At 42.6% G+C, this 12,617-nt stretch overlaps 1 long non-coding RNA gene across 1 annotated transcript; it reads right to left on the bottom strand.

Moving 5' to 3' along the window:
* Positions 1-9,043: 9,043 nt before the first annotated feature.
* LOC133886128 (uncharacterized) lies at positions 9,044-10,661 on the bottom strand. Its single transcript, XR_009903346.1, has 2 exons — positions 10,056-10,661; positions 9,044-9,519 (listed from the first exon to the last, which is right to left on the bottom strand). It is a non-coding gene; the product is annotated as an uncharacterized LOC133886128 (long non-coding RNA).
* Between the last annotated feature and the right edge of the window lie 1,956 nt (positions 10,662-12,617).

Genomic DNA, 12,617 nt, shown 5'->3' with positions numbered 1-12,617 from the left:
GCCAGGTCTTAAAGATGACGGAGGGTCTTATGCTTGTTCGGCAAAGAGGCAATGCCTTTAAGATGTCGGAGCGGTCTTTGCCTCTCCGCCACGTAGTTTAGCTAGACCTTAAAGATGGCAGAAAAACTCATCGGGATCTGAATACCTTTGAACTTAGGTAGCTTTGGGGCCCAAAAGTCCTCCGAGAAGGGCGTAGCCTGTAGGTCAGCCTACAGGGGAGAGTCGTAGTCTTGCAGAGGATCCTCGGGACGTCGGCCCCGAGGCTCCGAAGGCCGAACGTGCAGGGTCCTAGTGTCGAAGAGTTCATCGACCAGTAGGGCTTGGGGCAAAATAGTGCCGGTCATCACGGGGTCAACGGTGGTCGTGCTGGAAGCTTGCTGCTCGACCTCCAGGGTTGTTTGTAGTTCCTTCATATTGGTCAGGAGCACCGTCATGCATGATGACACTCGTTGACGCCGGTCGCAGCCCCTAGGGGTGCAGCAGGGGCCTCACTTTGCTATTGGGTCTCTGAGGTAGAGGGCCCTTCAGTGCCGACCTTAGCTATGGCCATGGCTGGGTCGATGGTGGCTGTAAGGCCCTCGTCTCCAATGGTTGGAGGGGCCATCATCGGTGTGGCCTGTGTTTAGTCACCTGGACTATAGCACGGGCGTGATCCGGGGGTCGGTTGCTGTTGTTACGGCCTTGGTGGTTTTCTTCTTGGGTGGCATCCTACCTCTCTTAGCACTTCTGTGTTCGAGATCCCCATGGACGGCGCGCTATTGGAGCAAGAAATCATCTTGCCCAACCAAGTACGGTGAGAGATTCTTCAAGGGGAATGCCGGTCATCCTTTGCCTGCAAGAAAGTGTCCGGTATTCCCCTTCTGGCTGATTTTCTTGAGGGTTAATGACCCACCCTGTAGCCTTCTGGAAACCTTCCCGGGCCCTAAAGATGGAAACTCCGAGAGAGGCATGGCTCTGAGAGATGGAGGCTTCGTGACCCATGGCTCCTTGAGATGGAGGCTTCGGGAGGCATGGCTCCAAAAGATGGAGGCTTCGAGAGACATGGCCTTGGGAGATGAAGGCTTCAGGAGGCATGGCTCCAAGAGATGGAGGCTTTGGGAGGCATGGCTCCATGGGCATGGGCTAGCTAAGCCATGGGGCTGTTGGGGGTCTTTAATAACGACCCCTAACAATATCCTTGTAGCCGGGCTTTAACTTGATGATGTCTAATTCAAAGGCTAACTGAATTGCTTAGCCACGCTTTGGTTCTTCAATAGAAGTCGAGCAGTGAAATGTTTCATCGTTTCCGAGCATAGGCCTAATTGCTTACACTGTGATCACAATGATGGGTTGATGGTTTTGGTTGGATGAGTGGTGAGGATGAGTCGTGATGTGGGCAGTGTTAGGGGTGTTTCTCTTGCTCAGATCTGGAGTTCCCTTGGGTAGGTCAGGAGAGGAACCCAAACACCGTAGATTGCTTACTTTGTTTAAGCACGATCGTTGTTGTAGTTGGCTTTAGCACTTTTTGTTCTTACTACATATCGTATATAGGAACAATATGTTGATTACCTTTGTAGCTATGGCTTTTTGGCGTGCGGGTCAATGGTGTCGGGTATGAGGTCGGTTGGGGTATCCAGTTTTCTCCAAGAGTAGTTCTAGATGACCCTCGCACCTATCGGCGCATGATCAAATGGTCGGGGCTTATAGAAGAAGTTTGAAATTAGTAGCACCTTGTATGGTCCTCTGTGGTCATGCAAGCCATATGGTCCTCAAGTCATGTAGGTAAGGGAGTACCCCCTGCAGGGTGTCAAAATATTTCGAAATGCCACGCTCTCATCCTGAGCATGCTTCTGTCCATTTGCAGCAGTCGTAGAGTTATGAATGTGGATTGAGGTGGTTGATGGGTTGAGATGGTGCTTTATAGATTTTATTCCTATTGTTTCTTTTACATTTTGTTCAGTTGATATTTATGGGCTAGTTTGTTACTTTGGTCTAGTATCGATGCTTACACAAGTTTATGTCAAATTTTCTTTCGCATATGAAATTTACTTAACCATGTGGCCTTTTCTTTCTAATATCCAAATGCATGATCTTTGGAGTTGGATTATTTATAAGTGCCCATTATGGATTAAGTCTTGCGAGTACCTTCGTACTCACGCTACTTTCCAGGTGTTATCATCGAGGAGGTGTTGGTCTTTGGCTACTTCACGTCTGCCGACGGTGGTGGGCATGAGTAGGCAACTACTGGGTGGTCGTGCTTTTGAAGTGAAGCTTGAGGGTATATGGTTTCACCCCACCTTTTGTGGTCTATAGCTTTTGTTTCTGCTACTTAGTTTCTCTTTTGGCTAGGAGTTGATCAGTTTTAGTATCCTCCTGGATCTCTTTTGCTGTAAATTATTAAACTTATAAATGCTTAAGAAATTGTAATATAATTTAATTACTCACTCTTTGTTAAGCTTGGTTGTGATTGCTTATGTTGGTAAGGCATGTGTTTTGCTCTTGAGCATAAAACACGTGCCGGGACTACCGAGATAGTATTTTGGTTAATCATTAAAGTCGTGATTAAGTAAATAATTGACTTAATGATTAATTAGAATATTGTTTGGACGGTTCCTCACAATATAACATATATTCTAATGGGCCCTCGCGGTCATAGCGTAAGCGTCGCGGACCCTCAAACTAGAGTGGAAGCCAACAATAGTGTTAAAATTGATTATAGCTCTTTGTTGTCAAGGCGGGCGCCCAGCCCAGGCCTCCAAAACCTAGAGGACTCCTCCCATATAGGTATAAATGTACATTATTTGTGATCCAATAAAACACAATAGTCTAAATGCCAATTGATTGGTGGCCATAGTTACATATGATCGTGCATGGGCTTTGGCCTTTGACCGGCCCAAAAGAAGCAACTTTGCTAGTTTGGTTCCTTCACTGTAGGTGACCTGCAGCCCAAATTAGCAATCCTCTCATGCGTAGAGAAATCAAATAGTCAATGAGATCTCTTCCTCTCGTGGGGTCCCGATCCTATAACTATGTCGCCTCTCTGTATGGGCAAGCGGCCCTACACTTCACCTCGCCAAGCACCTTGCGCCTTTGCCAACGAACGTTGTCACCACCTCCTCCACCCACGTCGGCAACGTCACCTTATCGCCGACGTTTGTGTATATGGTGCTAGCGCTGGTGGGCATAGGCGCCATGCTAGAGAATCTACTCGACTTCCTCAGCGCACACCGGCCGCGACCCTCGCCTCCTTCAGGCGGTGCGGTGTGGGTTGTCCAACCCTATGGATATACTTTATGTGTTTATCAAAAATAATTTGTTTAATGCACCAATTATTATCTTTACAATTTATATATTAATTACATTTTTTATGCTTCAATACAATTCTTTGCAATTTGTCCCTTTTTTAGTTTCGCCATGGGCCACAAAAATCTCAGGACCGGCCCTGTGCCAGGTAGCCAACAACGAGATGACCATGATCGTAGTTGTGGAGGAGAGAGTCATGTCGGGGTAGTTGTTGCAGGATCAAAGCACCATATGAGCACATGCATCCACCAACATAAGCATTGGCAGTGGTGACAGTCTCATTAGTGATGAGGCCAAGCAGCATGAGGTGGAGCTAGTACTTGAAGGGGCGGTTACACCAATGACTCTGTGGCTGCCGGCTATGATGTCTACTGAGTGGCTAATGGCAAGCCAGAAGGAATCCTTATTGCTGAGCAGGAAAAGGTGTTCATGGATGCCAATACACTCTTTGTAATGCATTCTTAGCATTCTTGGTAATCATATTTGTGATGTGTACATGCACATACAAAGCGCGAAGGAGCTGTGGGATACACTGAATGCTAAATTTGGTGCATCAAATGTAGGAAGTGAATTGTATATCATAGAGCAGTATCATGACTACAAGATGGTTGAAAATCGCTCTGTAGTCGAGCAAGCTCATGAGGTTTAGTGCATCGTGAAGGAACTTGAACTCCTCAAGATCAATGTACTTGACAAGTTTGTGGCTAGAGGCATCTTTGCCAAGTTACCTCCTTCGTGGAGAAATTTTGCCACTGTTCTAAAGCACAATAGACAAGAGATTACTATTGAGAGTTTGATCGTGTCTTATGATGTTGAGGAGAAAGTTCACACTAAGGATGTGAGTCTAAAAGGAGGCAAGGGATAAACTAGCGTCAATATGGTGCAAAAGCCCACAAGAACAAAGGAAAAGATAATAAGCCAAACAAAACTACCACCTTCAAGAAGAAGAAGATGAACACAGCAAAATGGCCTTGCTTTGTGTGCGGTGAGATTGGATATTGCGCCAAGGATTGTCTAGACCACAAGGGAAGAAAGGCTCTACAAAAGCAGAACTCAAATACTGCTAATGTGGTGACAATTGGTGAAGCTGGAAATGGAGTTGTAGGGTATGAAAAATTACCTTCATTGTTTTTAGATTACAGTCTACTATTTGGCAGATTGATACAGGGGCCAATGTTCATGTGTGTGCTGATATCTCAATGTTCTCTTCCTATCAAGTCGTCTATGATTCTTCTGTCCTAATGGGGAATGAGTCTCATGCTTGTGTTTGTGGTGTTGATACGGCAGATCTGAAGTTTACTTCAGGAAAGATTGTGGACCTGAGGAACATGCAGCATGTCCCTATAATGAACAAGAATCTAGTTAGCGGATCCCTTCTTTGTAGAGATGGTTTTAAGGTGGTGTTAGAGTCCAATAAAGTAGTAGTGTCAAAGCATGGATAATTTATTGGTAAAGGCTATGATTGTGGAGGCCTTTTCTGTTTTTCCCTTTATGATTTCAGCGATAAGTCTATGAACCATATTTGTGGCAATGTTAATGATGATGCTAGTGTTTGACATTCGATGTTATGTCATTAGAATTTTGGTTATATGACTCAACTTTTCAGCATGAGTTTAATTCCAAATTTTTCTATGGTCAAAGGTTCTAAGTTCCATAGTTGTGTGCAACCAAAACAACCTCGTAAGCCACATATGGCAGCCGATGAGAGAAATTTAGCACCTCTAGAACTCATTCATTCAAATCTGTATAAAATGAATGGTGTGTTGACGAAGGGTGGAAAAAGATATTTCCTGACTTCGATTGATAATGCGACTAGATTTTGCTATGTTTATTTGTTGAAAATAAAAGATGAGGCTCTAGATCACTTTAAAATCTATAAGGCAGAAGTTGAGAATCAACTAGAGAGAAAGATCAAAAGAATTAGGTCGGATCGTGTCGGAGAGTATTTCTCTAGTGATTTCGACTTATTCTGTGAGAAACATGGGATTATTAATGAGAGGACGTCTCCCTATTCACCCCAATCAAACGGGTTTGCTGAAAAGAAGAATCGCACATTGACTGACTTGGTTAATGCTATGTTAGACACTGCAAGATTATCTAAGGCATAATAGGGGAGGCCCTGTTAACTTCATGTTATATCCTTAATAGAGTTTCTCTCAAGGATATAGAGAAAACCCTATTTGAAGAATGGGAAGGGAGAAAGCCATCACTTTCTTATTTGCGCACTTGGGGATGCTTGGTGAAATTCAATGTACCAATAACTAAATAGCGCAAGCCCGGAGCTAAAATAGTGGATTGTATCTTTCTAGGATATGCTCATCGGAGCATTGCTTATATGTTTTTAGTGGTTAAATTTGAGGTACTTGACGTGCATGTCGATACAATGATGGAGTCTCGTGATGCAACGTTTTTTGAAAACATATTTCCTATGAAAGATTTACATAGCATGTCTAAACTATCTTCTGAGATAATTTCTGAACCTACTCCACCTCTTGAGTTTATTGAACAAGCACATGAGCAAGATCCTGAGGAGGATGACAGTGATTCTCCTAGGAGGAGTAAGAGACAAAGGACTGCAAAGTCTTTTGGTGATGATTTCACTATGTACCTTGTGGATGATATTCCCAAGTCTATTTCAAAAGTATTTGCATCTCTAGATGTAGACTACTGGAAGGAGGCTGTTCGGAGCGAAATGGATTCCATCCTCGCAAATGGGATTTGGGAGGTCATAGAACGACCATGTGGTGGCAAACCTGTGGATTGCAAGTGGGTGTTCAAGAAGAAGCTTAGGCCTGACAGTACTATTGAAAAGTACAAGACTTGGCTTGTGGCCAAGGGTTATAACCAAAAAGAAGGTGAAGAATTTTTTGACACTCATTAACCTGTTGCGAGATTGACTACTACCTGAGTGCTACTTTCCTTGGTTACCTCACATGGTATCATCGTTCATCAGATAGACGTTAAAGTAACTTTCCTTAATGGAGAGTTAGACGAGGAAATTTATATGGAACAACATGATGGGTTTGTAGTACAAGGTCAAGAAGGCATGGTGTGTAAGTTGTTGAAGTCCTTGTATGGCCTTAAACAATCTCCTAAACAATGCCATGAGAAGTTCGACAGAATTTTAACATATGCAGGCTTTTATATCGATGAGGTAGATAAATGTGTTTATTATCACCATGGTGGGGGTGAGGGAGTTATATTGTGTTTGTATGTTGATGACATATTGATGTTTGGGACAAACCTTGATGTGGTCAGTGAGGTTAATTCTTTCTTATCTCAAAGCTTTGATATGAAAGATCTGGGTGAGGCTGATGTGATCTTAAACATCAAGTTAATCAAAGGAGAGAATGAGATTACTCTTATACAATCTCATTATGTCGAGACGGTCTTGAGCCGCTTTGGCTACTAGGATAGCAAGTCTTCTCCAACACCTTATGATCCCTATGTGATACATCGAAAGAATAAGAAAAGTGGTAGAAATCAATTGAGATACTCTCAGATTATTGAATCACTCATGTACCTAGCTGGTACGACAAGGCTTGACATCTCATTTGTTGTGAGCACATTGAGTCGCTTTACTTCTAACCCGGGTGATGAATATTGGCGTGTGCTTAAGCGAGCCATACTCTATTTGCTTGGTACTATGAGTTATGGTCTTCACAATTCTGGGTACCCATCAGTACTGAAGGGTTATAGTAATTCAAACTGGATATCTGATACTAATGAGATTTACGTCACAAGTGGATATGTATTCACTCTAGGTAGTGCTGCTGTCTCATGGAGGTCATGCAAATAGACCATCTTGATAAGATCAACCATGGAAGAAGACTCACTGCATTAGACACAGCCACTGTTCAGGCAGAACGGCTATGTGAGTTGTTGATGGACTTACATATGGTTGAGAAACCGGTACCGGCTATCCTATTAACTGTGATGATCAGATGGTTATTATCAAAGTAAACAGTTCTAAGGATAATGACAAGTCCTCAAGGTACGTAAAGAGATGATTGAAGTCTGTCAAGAAATTAAGAAACTCCAGAGTGATAACCTTGGATTATATCCAAACAGTTAACAACCTGGCAGGTCCCTTTACAAAGGGACTATCATGGAGTGTGATAGACAATGTATCGAAGGATATGGGTATGAGACCCATGTGAATTATACTATAGTGGTAACCCAACCTATGTGATCAGAGATCCCATGAGTTAGGACCTTGGAAGAATAAGCTATTGTCTAACTAGAGGAGAGCACCTTTGTTGTTTGACCCACTCGAGTGAAAATGCAATACTCTCAGAGATCTATAAGATAGGTTGGCTACTGCCTTAATATGTTATATTAGCTTTCAGTAGCGAACATGCTGACCTACAAGGGCATTCTTGAAAGAACACACCTATAGGAGTATGACTATTGGTCGCAATCTATGAGATTTGGGTGATTTCTAGTAAACTCATGAAGAGACTATGGAGTATGACTTATATGCTCTACCCACAGGGTAGCTTACTTGCAGCCAAGTATCAGTTATAAAATTAAGTAAAACTTATTTGCACAAAACTTACAATTCAAGGCATAGTACATTGTTCAAGTTGTGAATGAGTGTAGCTTGATGTTCTACGTTGATGTTCAACTTAACAATCTCCACTGAAACACTAGTATATCAAACAACAGTAGAAATTGGTAATTCTCTATGGGACTTCGAGATCTGGTCGGAGTGTTAGAATTATTAGGGTCGACCCATGTAATAATTCCTAATAAATCTCAAAGACCTATATTATGGAGAGGTAGCCCATGTTGAGCCCCACCCTCTATTAGTACCATATTGTTAATAGAGGTAGAGGTGGGAGTTTTCTCCCTATATATATGCAAGGACCCCTACCTCATTAGGAATACGTATAACATAGACTACTAATTGAGAGTAGCCCTAAAATTGGGAACGTTCTTATTACGTGAGTCTATATAAGAGTTAGAGTTTTGCCTCTTTCTTTCTCGGTTGTGCTGCCGCTATAGTCTATTCCATCGCGGCATTGGCGTGCACCGACGAACAGGAGCTTAGGTCTCCGAAACTCTCGCTCTTGAGATCTTGCACCGGGAGAGGGCGAATAAGGTTTTTAGAAAGCGCTCCGCGTGACTGCTCAAGTTCTTCACATGGCTCGTCTTCCTAGTCGCTTGAGCGCTGCCCGTTGTCATCGTCAACAAACTCGGCGCGTCATTAGTATGATCGATCGTGCTATCAACATAATACAACTAGCATCTTCAACAACCTCTACAACCCAGGACTAGTACATAAAAATCATATTACTCGTGTTTTAATTCATATGATTTCTAATTTTGTCATGTTTTAATTCATATGATTTCTAATTTTGAGTATAGTATATCCAGTTATATGCTGTACTTTCGTACACATATCTAGATTACACTCTAATGATATGATCATATCAGTTTATCAGTTTCTGTTTGTAAATTATTTATAGATTAAATTAAATCTAAATGTGACTTATTTTTTAACATGGATGACCAATATGACAAATATAAAATGTTCACTCTCAATAAGCAAGGCCCACTCCAAATATAAATGAACTCATTCTTTCTGGCCTAGCGTGCCCTCTACCTCACCGACGACCGTGCACAAACACAGGCTGATGTGAGGCGCGCAGAGACACCTCCTTAAAGATTCAAATTAGTGGCAGGTAATAAAACATATAAAATTCTCATTACTTTAAACGTGTTATTAATGTAAACTTATTAGTGATGAATCATATCATAGCGAATCTGAATCAAAATTCATCACTCATGATCATTAACAGTCATAGGTCTAGATCACTGATGAGTAATTACAAAATAAAGAAAAGAAACGGCTCACATCAAGCCGCTACATCGAGCCGGCCTCTGCATTAAGCCAGCCACACAGAACAATCCACATCAAGCCACCTCCTCTCAATCACAAAAATGGTGCCAAAACAGCCTCCTCCGATCCTCTATTTCTCTCAATCGAATGACGGAATGAGGCATCCATCTCAGAGAAAACAAATCATATTCGAAGGCACGAGGCATGCAATACAAGATGAGCAAACAAAAATTTACAAGATGAACAAACAAGAATTCCTTCATACAAGATGAACAAACAATGGAGCCCTCCGCTGCGTGATGACGAACCCAGGCAGCTCCCCGAGATGGGCAACCCTCCTTCAGTGCGAGGGAACCCCTCTCCGATCTGGAAGCCCCCATGAACTCCTCCACCTGCACAACTCAGAGCAAAAATCGTTAGATCCATTCGGCCGAACAAAGAAAGAAAAAAGTCACTGACAACATATCTAAATCACTAGACGGACAACAAAGGTTTATAAACCTAAACTAGCAGAAAAAATGTCAGGCAATATACCCAAAGCGTCAATTTACCAACGCAATGGCCCTCTCAGGACCACAAGGATCATCACATCAACGTGTTCGTTTACGGCACACAAGCGAACAAATCGGATCAAATCACGAACCCTAGCCTAAAAAAAATTCCCTAAAAATCAAACAATCAAGGGGTCAAATCAAACCATCCCCATCCCAATCACCACCCAATCGGACACAAAATTCACCACTTAACAAACCAACCCATCAATTCCTCCAAACAACCTAGAGATCTACTGGGTTCGGGGCGAGGTTATGACCACACCATTCGACAGGAAACCAATCACGAAATGGAGCCCATCCGTGAGGCCTCCACAAATCTAAGGTTGGAAACATGGAACTAACCGAGGGGGGAGAAGGGAAGAGTAGGAGGTCACCTCGGTTGGTGGTGCCGAATGGAGAACAGAGAGCGAACGAGGAGAGGTGGGGCGAGGCGAGGCAGGCGGAAGAGGAGGGGAAAGGCGATGCGACGACCTGACTGTGGGAAGGGCTCCCTTCACGGCATCGGCGACTTCTTCCTTCTAGCGCAATCAAGCGGATCAAGGCAGCGGTAGTGGCCTCAAGTAGATCTGAGCAGTGGCGACCTCCGGCGAAGCAGCTACGAACCCAAGCGGATCTGCACGTCCGCGAGCTCCAGCAAAGTGACGGCGGCCTAGAGCGGATCCATGCGACCGCGCCCTCCAGCGAAGCGGCGGTAGCCTGCATCGCGGCATCTTCAAGCCGATCCGGTCGATGGCGGCCTGCATTGTGGAGGCTTTGAGCCGATCTGGTCAGCGGCAGGGCCTATGGTGCGGTGGCTTCGATCTATGGTGAGATCAGCGACTGGGCCTGTGGTCGGCGGCGGAGATTGAGAGAGGGAGAGGGAGAGGGAGAGGGAGAGGGAGAGAACACCCATGAGAGAGAGAGTGGAGGAGGAGATAAGGCTGGGGCGGCTTTCGTCCAATTCGATAGAAAGTTAGGATCCGTAGTTACAGAACTCCTCACGTTAGTGACTGGTGTTAAAAAACACCCGTTACTAATAACTTTATATTAGTCATAGAATTTTTTATTATATATCACTAATGATCTCTGTTGTCATTAATGATAGGTGTTTATTTTACCCATAGCTAACAATCTGTTATTAGTAACAGATCTGATATTGATTCTAACCCAGAGTGACATTAGTGAAGTGTTGTCACTGAACCTGTCACTAATAGGTCATTAGTGACGGTACTAATTGGCCATCACTAATACGGTTTTACTAATGTTGATTTCTTACTTAGTGAGACATACATCAATTGTGCGTCGACACCACTTGAATAGTGGCGGGCCTAGGATTTCCAAATTGAGTGTATATATTATATTATATATGGCTAATTTTTTTCAATAACCATAATTGTTTTTAAGCATGTGAGTATATGAATATTGAAAAAAACATCAAAACAGTACCAAATAACCACGCCCAATTTTGTATTGCAGTAAAACAAAACAGCTCAAAAGGCAAAGACTATCCTAGACAAAAACGTCATTGCGCATGTTCAATCTGATTATCAGCAATACATGTAAAAAAAAGGCAAATACTATCGTGATAGAATATGCGTTCTTATATGGTCAACCAAGAACAGCCAAGGAAACCAAATAAGCCATAAAACAAACCATGTCATTAATTAATGGAAAGTGACACATCTAATAGTTGATGAGCCTGGAGAGTATTCCCATCACAAAACCATTCTAAAGAAATAAGTAATGACCAAATGACAGAAAAAACATGTTCTTGAGACACTATGTGAAAAAAGCTTATAGGTGACAAGTAATAACCTTCATGAGTGACAGGTCCTGCACCCATCACTCCAAATGTGTCACTCGTGACTAGTCATTAATGACCGGTAAAGACCTATCACCAATGATATCATCGGTGAAGGGTCATACGGTTACACGTCACCTATGAGTGTCTCCAATGTGATAGACATAAGTGACGGGTAACGTCTTCACCCATCACTTATGTCCTAACATAACTGAAGGGTAACCTCTTAACTTGTCACTTATGTCCTAACAAAAGTAACGGGTAACTAGGTTACCCGTCACTTATGTCTGTGTTACCTCTCACTTATATTTAATATAAATGACGGGGTTACCTGTCACTTATGTGTACGTTACCCTATAGGAATATCCTATTTTCAGGCTGCGTCCTGGAGCATAGTCAGGATTTAGCAGCCGTCTTCTTCCTGCAAACAACAGCAACACACCCAAATATATATCGACAAACACGCATATAAGAACTCGCTTCATCATGTAATCGCAAAGATTACAGAGTTCCAATCAATCCATTACATAATCACAAATGTTATAAAGTTCAGATCAACTCATATTACATATATAAGACCTTATAACCTAGGAATTCTATAGTGGAATTGGCCACGTAGGCTTATGACTTTAGCCACCAAAAACTCTACGATCCGTCGTCGAATCTCTGGAAGTGTACCATCGTTGAGAAAAAAGAGCATCAAATTCCTGAATAATTTGACGCATAACCAATGTCATATTATCATGGAATTAAACTAATTACTGAAATTAGTTACGAATAATCTCGTGTTGAACTTACATCAAAGGATCCGATATCCTTCATGCAGAGCGTGAGGAGCATGTTCCACGCAACATAGAATCCGCTGGTGTTGCTCGGTGGTTGTTGGTGGCACTACTGGAAAAAAAATTTAATGTTAGATAAAAAGGAGAAGGAGTAGTAGAGAGCATTTGTTAATCTGTTAGGTAGTATTTATCGTGAACCCGATCTTCTGTGTGAGTTACGGCTGGCTTTCACGTCATAATTAGGTTGAGATTGAATGTACTTGTCAAAACCATGCATAAGGATGGATCGATTATGGAGTATTTGAATATTAGAAAAGTTAAATATGTATACCAAGTCCAACAGAACTTACGTGTCGAGCATTCCTTTTACATCA

Source organism: Phragmites australis, chromosome 12 (genome assembly GCF_958298935.1).
Source record: "Phragmites australis chromosome 12, lpPhrAust1.1, whole genome shotgun sequence".
In the NCBI taxonomy this organism is placed as follows: domain Eukaryota; kingdom Viridiplantae; phylum Streptophyta; class Magnoliopsida; order Poales; family Poaceae; genus Phragmites; species Phragmites australis.
Note: the sequence above shows the minus strand (reverse complement) of the source record. Positions and strands in the feature narration are given on the sequence as shown.